Below are 7,688 nucleotides of genomic sequence, written 5' to 3' on the forward strand. Positions count from 1 at the left end.
TTTCTTTCAGTTACCTAAATTGAGCAATGGGGATTATACTTTTTAATTTTTTCCCCCTACTGTTCATCTCCATTTGTATTAACTAGAAATATTCCCCAGTTATGTCAGTGAAGATACTGAAAAATTGCTTTTCAGCTGGTGTTGACACAAAGTGAGCACATCAAAAGGAAGAATTGAGTTTCCTGTATCTCTGTTCATAATCTTTTCAACCTTGTGATTGTTATTAGTATTTTGTTTGGATTTTTTTTCAAATATTATATAAAAATGTCCTAGTTATTTTTTTTTCTTCTACAACTTCTGTGTTTGTGCTGTTTAACTGGTTTTGTGACTATATAGTACAAGGTAAGTCACATAGGTGTTTTATCATTATAAAACTGCATGATTCATATGAAAGTTTTATATACTAATGCTGCCTACAGTATCTGGCAGGTCAGTAAGGACATAACTAGCACTAACCTGAAAATACATTTTTTGTTATGTGTGGATTTTTTGTGGGGGTCATTCCATGATCTTACTTTGCTGCAGTTCATCTAGAAGGCTTTGCAGATAAACAAAACCCCTGAATGAACTGTTCAGTGGGAAAAGTTGTGTATAATTTATACAGTACATGACCTTTAAAGCTCGACTTCTGAAAATGACCAGAGAGAAATGATCACTAAGAAGAGTTTATTTTGGCATTGTAAAATGAAGCAGTCTTGGTACAACTGACTACTGAGGGCTATGTACTTAAGTTTAATGTGTGCTGTACAGTTCTTCCTCACCACTTTTACTTCAGTTCACTTTGAACAAATGACATTGTCTAGCAGGGACTGAGATTTGCAAAATTATGCTTTTAATGACATTTCAGAAAGATTAGTACTGACAGGTTTTTATATATATTTCCTATGTGGGGCCAACTCTTCCAGCCCATTTCCTTCAGTGATATCTGGAGAGGATCTGATAAGGTTTATACTGCTTTTCACAGTTCAAAGGGCATTGTCTTCCCCTTCACTCCAGCTGACAATAACAAAGTCAGACATATGTTATCACCATCACACAGGAAGCTGTGAGGCTGCTTGTGTTCAGCAAAGTACAAATGCAGGAAGAGCGTCAGGTTGGTTAAAAGCTGAGGGAGCTGTGCTAAGGTAGTAGAGAGCTGATAGTACTATAACCAGCAATCTGTGTGCTGGGGATGTTTCAGTTCCAGGGAGGGTGGTTATCTATTGCTGATTGGTTTAATGTTATTATAACATAACAGCAGCTATCCATTTAAAACCTTTTACAGGTGAGATCATCTCCAGTGGTGGGGCTGCATTGCATTAGAGGAATAATTCCTTAGGTAATTAAGAGCAAAGCTGCAGTGGCATTAAGTGGTAAAGAATTGAACATGAAGTCCACCTGATCAAACACACTCTCACTCTGTCAATTAACAAACAGGATGTAAGGTGCACATTAGTTCTGGATTTCCTCATTTTAACATACAGTGTGTTGTGTATCAACATGGAAATCACAGAATCACAGGAATTCTAGGTTGGAAGAGACCTTTAAGATCATCAAGTCCAACCCATGTTCTAACACCTCAACTAGATCATGGCACCAAATGCCACATCCAGTCTTTTTTTAAACTCTTCGAGGGATGGTGACTCTACCACCTCCCTGGGTAGATGATTCCAGTATTTGATCACTCTTTCTGTAAAATACTTCCTCCTTAATTCTAGCCTGTATCTCCCTTGGCGCAGCTTGAGACTGTGTCCTCTTGTTCTGTCTATATTAGCAAGCTCATCCAGTGAAATGCTGTGAGTCATGACAGCCTAGTTCTGGGAAAAGTGCATTTTCCACCTCTGTAATTTTGGAATGGGAAAGGTGGCTTGAAGGAATCTTTATATACCAGCACTGATGTGCAGTATTTTGGAACCACAGTCATTAGTGCTAAATTTGGGTCTGTTTGCAGCTTCTCTTCTGCTTCCGGTACATTGTTTACTGCTTCCCAATAGGAAAGTCTTCCCAATACATTATATTAGTTCCTATCCTCTGGCTTTTGCTCAGCACAGAACAAATCAGCACACTGAGTTCCAGCTTCTGTCTCTAAGGACCACTTCAAGCTCTGCTGTGATGTACTGCCTCTACCTGGAATTTCTAGGCCACACCACAAATAACATACACAGATATCTGTGGGAATAGAGTAGAGTTATGTATGAAAGAACCAGAGTTAGTGTAAAAGAACTTCAGTTATGTTGACTGCTTGTCCATGCCTTCAGGGGAGTCAGGAATGGGGTCTGTATGTGTAAATGTCTGGGTTTGCATCACATCAGAAAGGTTTGTCAGGATTTTGCTGAGGAAAAAGAAGTGGGAAAGGAAGTGGATTGTTAATAGATAGAATATTTTCTACCAGTTGGGAAACAGTTGTGTGATCATTACAGAGCTCTAGGCTGTGTAGACATGATGAGTAGCTGCGCACCTGTACCAGTGACAAGCATGGCTAGAGGGAGGAGCAAGGGCAGCCTCCAGAACTGAAGACAGGGTATTGCATGAAAAATTAAATGGCACTTATAGCTTTAGCCAAGCCTATTGCCATGTCATTACACATCTGCTTTAAACTTGACTTAAACCAATACCTTTTCCCATGACTTCAAACTGAATTATCCATCACTACAGCAATCTGTAAGTCATATTTGTCATCCTTTTGTGTTAGCTGCAGTCCAAGTGCTGAAAAATCTGTGCTCACTGATAGAGTAAAAGATAGAAGGTCAGTGAGGAAATGACCAGAATTAAACAGATGGTGAAACTAGAGAAACAAGAGATGAGGCTGAGGGAAACCTTTTAGGGTATTCAGAGCAGATGGCTCACTCAGAGATGGGGTACTTGGAGGACTATGCTTGTGGTTCTACAAGAAACATGAGTGATATTATTTTTCTTCTGCCATCTTTGAATTTTTTTGTGTCTGTCTTTGCTCTGTCTTTGAGCAAAGCCAGTCAATTGAGTAATTTGAGTTGAACTGCTGAGATCTGGTACTTTAGTTTTGGTATGGTCTGAGGTGAGTAGGTAGCCTGTTTATATGCACAGTTGATCATCTTAATTAATCTGAAGCTTTTGATCTTTGCCTATCTGCAGTTGACAGAAATGGCTTTAAACAATCCCAGTTCTGATATTCTTGAAGACCGATTCTTAGCAATTCTCTCCAAAGCTTTGTGCAGCTTAATACAGATTTCTGTAGCCTCCAGTGAAACTCTGCACTGTGTGTGCATGCAAGCTGGAGCCACTGAGATGCTCTGAGCTACAAAAGTTTCCAAACACATCTGCTGACTGCACTTTCCTGACTGTACATTTTGGAAATAACTAAGAGGGCTTTTCTGTCCTAACGGATGTGCCTTTGTTATAAGGGGTTATATTGATAACTTTGGAATGCCATCAGGCTTTGAGGGGGTGGTTCAGAGCATTTGTATTAGGAAAATTTTTAGAAAGTGGTTTGTACTTTAAACATTGCTGTGCATTGGGATACAATGGACTCTTTCCCAGGTATGCTCAGTGGAATGTTTGTTAGCTTGGACTAGTATGTGTGAACAGCTCTGAACATTGGTCATGTTCAGGACTCCAAATGCTTCTTCAAGTCTGCATAGCAGAGACAAACCCCTTCTCTACATCTGCAGAACATCTGCAATGTATTTTACCTACCTGTAGGTAAAATTCTGGACTAGAAATTGTATTATATAGGGAGGGTCAATCCAATCCTTTGGAACCATGATAGTTAACCCTATGTTTGGGATCCTGCCTAAGCCCTGCCAGTTATTAGCTTTTTCATGCCCTCAATAGGTCTCTGACAAATTTCCTTTCCAGCAGTGAAAATGGCTGCTGCTGGTTTCCCAATACTCCATTTGTTGAGTCAGTCAGTGTAGTGCAGGCTGGTATTCTCTTCACTGCTGAACTGTAATTTCTGAGATACAAAGTCTACAAGTAGTTTTATGTATGTATATCTAGACAGATGTATATCTAGTCAGACCAGGTCAAAAATTAGTGGGTATTTTGCCACATGTTCCTCTTTTCTTAGTCCTTTACCCTTTTGCCAACCATATTAATGAAGAATTTATGCTACAAGTGCCCTGATTAAAGAGAATTTGATAATGTTGTGGTCCCAAAAGCTGTATTATGCACCACTGGAACAAGAGGTTATACCAAAACTACTTTTTATATCCAGTAGGCTTAACAGCCCACAAGTGACAGAGAAGGAAGGAATTCATGCTTGTTGGTAAAAAAGCCTTCTTGTATTTGCTTGGTGCAATTTTATCTGAATGCTAGCTTTCTGTCTAAGTTTAGACAGGGAGGATTGTGACTACAGGAAGCCAAGTTATCTCCTTCCAGCCTCACAATCTTTCAAAAGGAATTTTATTGGAGTGGGAACAGCTTCAAACTGTGGAGTGTCACACTATGAAGCTGTGCTTGTCGTCTAATTTGTCACAAGAGGGGGCTGGAGTTCTTTGCAATGACTAAAAGCTGATCTGTTTTAACTGAATGTCTTTTAGTTGGTTGGTTGATCTTATTTTTTTGTGAGGATAAGGGAAGTCCTTCTTTTATGGGTTTTTTGTTGGATCCTACTGTTTTTCAAGGATAGACTTAAAAGTTATTGAAAAGCTTAAATTAAAAAAGACACTTGCTAAGAAACCAATTGTTTTTATTTTGTACCTTGATGCCAAATACATACGTTCAAAAACAATGATGTAAAAAGGATTCTTGGGCATGGTCATAGTGTCTGGCAGTGAAATTCATAGACTAGGAGCTGTGAAAAAAATCTCTGTGAGAAACTGTATTTCTTTAGGGGAACCATCATGAGGTAAACCAAAGCCATGAGGTGTCCAAGCTAAAGTAAATGAAATAATGGTGCTTTGTAGACTTGAGACACTATCCCTGTTTTTACTGGTATTTTTAGCATGCCAGCATCCTTTTTAAAGGCTCTGTCCTTTATTTGTAATAGGGTGACAAATATCATTGTCATTGCCCTCTCTTGGAATGCTAACTTTGAGCAGGTTTTGGAAAAAGTAATAGTAGAGCTCTAGATCCAGTTTTATTTGGTGGATAATCTCTGAAGGATCTGGCAGTTTGGAGGATTCTATAAATTCTTGCCTCATTCATTCACCTTTTAGCATGCAGACCCAGAAGGAGGAGTAGATTTCATTTATTAATATTTATAGTATTTATAGTCTTTTCAGCACACAGTGCTGGGAGAGTCCCCACCTTTCTCAGTGCAGGAGGATGATGTGACTGAGGAGGCAGTGTCTTTCATGTCTAATGAATAAAAGGTCTGGAAGGGTCTGATCTCCAGCCTTACAGCAGAAAAAAACTAGTCTGAAATGGTAAATGATTGCAAAGTCTTTGTTTGGCCAGTAGTGAATTATTATGATGCAAGAAAGGTAATGTAGAAGTTCTGTTTCTGTCTGTGAGTACCTCTAAACCTACTTGTTCTTTCCAATTCTGGGAAGAATTTAGTAATTTATTTTTAAAATATTGGTTTGTGTGCCTTAAGTCTTAGAAAACCTTTCTCATTCATATCTACATTAGCCACATTCTCAGTTTCTATTGTGTAGTATTAAATGCCTGTAAAAATCATGAGGTTTGGACCTTTCTCTAGAAAATCTCACCCTGCAGCAATAAACTGATTTCAGATCTTGCACATCTGGCAGCAATTCAAATGTTTTAAAACACCACCAATGCTCCTGGAAGATCTCTGTACACATCTGAGTGACTTTGCAGGGTGGGGTCAGTGGCTTTTTCATTTTATGCCTTAATGGTTCAGTGTCTGAGAATATTCATTGTGTGAATTGTCTTTGAACTAAAATAATAGAATACAAAAAATTCTGTATTTTTAGGAGAGAAATGGTTTTCAAAGCAGCAGCACATATACTTTGAGAAACACTATTTCTAATTAATGAAAAATGATGAATAATTTTTAAACACTGTTATTAACACATGTGAAAGCATATAGGCAGCTGACTGCATGCATCTCTTGTGAGCTATAGCATAATAGAGGCCTATTTTTTGTTCCTGAAAAAGAACACAACTTTTCCTTTTCAACTTTGTTTAGTTAATTTTGATATTCTGTTGAGAATGGCAACCAAAGAAGGGAAAGAAGAGAGAGAGAAAAAAATAATAAAGTAAAAGAAATTAGAGAAAAAGAAAAGAATACAGAAAAAAAATCTCTTGGGCATTGCAGTGGTAAATAAAATAGCTCAGACTTAAGTGGGTTTTGTCTTAGAATTACTGAAGAATTGAAGAGGGATTATATCCTCACTCTTTTCTGCTGTTGTTATTGAGTACAGCAGAGTTCACAAATCAAATGTAGGGCACCATAAATGGTTGCCACAATGCAAGCTGTGATTTGCTTTGTATTTACTCTTGGGAACTTTGAACAAAGGTCAGCACTAGTTCCATCACCCCTCCCATTTGTATTTTCCCACACTTTTCTTTTTCCCACAACTGAAGGAATCTATCTGGTGCTCACTTATGTCCATGGTGTTGTTTCATGTTTGAAATGTGACATGTAATAATCATAAACTGGAGTTTTATGAGATGCTGTCATGTTTCTGTCAGTGAAATGAGGACTCTTTCCTCCTCTTGTTTTCAAGTCAGGAATACTTTTTCTTTCATTTGCAATCAATTCTCTTCTGTAGATTTTTTTTTTTTTTTTTCCCAACAATGTTTTTTTTTCTTTAGAGCAGAGTCTGGACATGAAGTTTTTTTTCAGCACTACTTCATTGTGACCAAGAATTCAAAATCTAAGGGTAGGCACTGGCTGATCACCAGGAATTGTAGAGTACACTCCATTTACCTTCTCCTAGCTTATTGTTTGTGCTGACCTTGATCCCCAGCTGAAAGATGTAAAGAAGGCTAAAAACCCTTTTTATTTTTGTGGGGATTATTGCTGCTAAGAATAGGATCCATGGGGACAAAAGAAAAAACGTGTTTTGTAAATTTTTGTATTTAATTTCTCTTCAAAGCATCAGGTAGGGCCTTTTCATCTTTCACTTCACTAAGTAAGAAAATCCCAGTTCTTTGTTATATGTGATAGAGTTTCAAATTGATACAGGTTTTAAAAACAGCTGGCAATAGAGAAGACTCTGTAGGTCATGGTCTTCCCATCATAAAGTCTTTGCACTGCTCTTCAGCTGTTCAAATAAACATACCTCTGCTTCTTGCCTTCCTGCTGAGAAATCAGTACATTCTTTGAGCCCAAAGAAACAGGTGTCATGCTACACTACCAAGCAAAATAGCATTTTGTTTGGAAGACCTTTCTACTGATGCTGTTAGTTCACTTACTGTCTTCAATATTAAAGATATCAAGTTTTAAAGAGCCTCACAGGGTAAAAGTTACCAGGGAAATTTACTAGGCTTGTGTGTCTTTTAAGACAAATATATATTTTGCTGACACAGTTGTTTCTGTTGACCTTGCTTTAAGCAGGAGGTCTGCCTACAAAACAACCATAAGTTCCTTCCAGTTTAGTGACTTTATTATTTGGTGCTGGTGACATTACTGCATGGTATGAGTAATCCATTTATCCTAGAGAGGTAAACCTGGATAAAACACCAAATGGGCCTATCACCTGTTGCTCCTGTTGTGTCGTTCTTGTTTTCATGCTGCCTTTTTGTGGTCTGCAGACCACAAGGAAAGCTCTTGCATTGGGAAATTCTGTTTTTCTCAGGTGAAATTCTTCTACAGTCTG

The sequence above is a fragment of the Melospiza georgiana genome, chromosome 7, assembly GCF_028018845.1.
Source record: "Melospiza georgiana isolate bMelGeo1 chromosome 7, bMelGeo1.pri, whole genome shotgun sequence".
Classification (NCBI taxonomy): domain Eukaryota; kingdom Metazoa; phylum Chordata; class Aves; order Passeriformes; family Passerellidae; genus Melospiza; species Melospiza georgiana.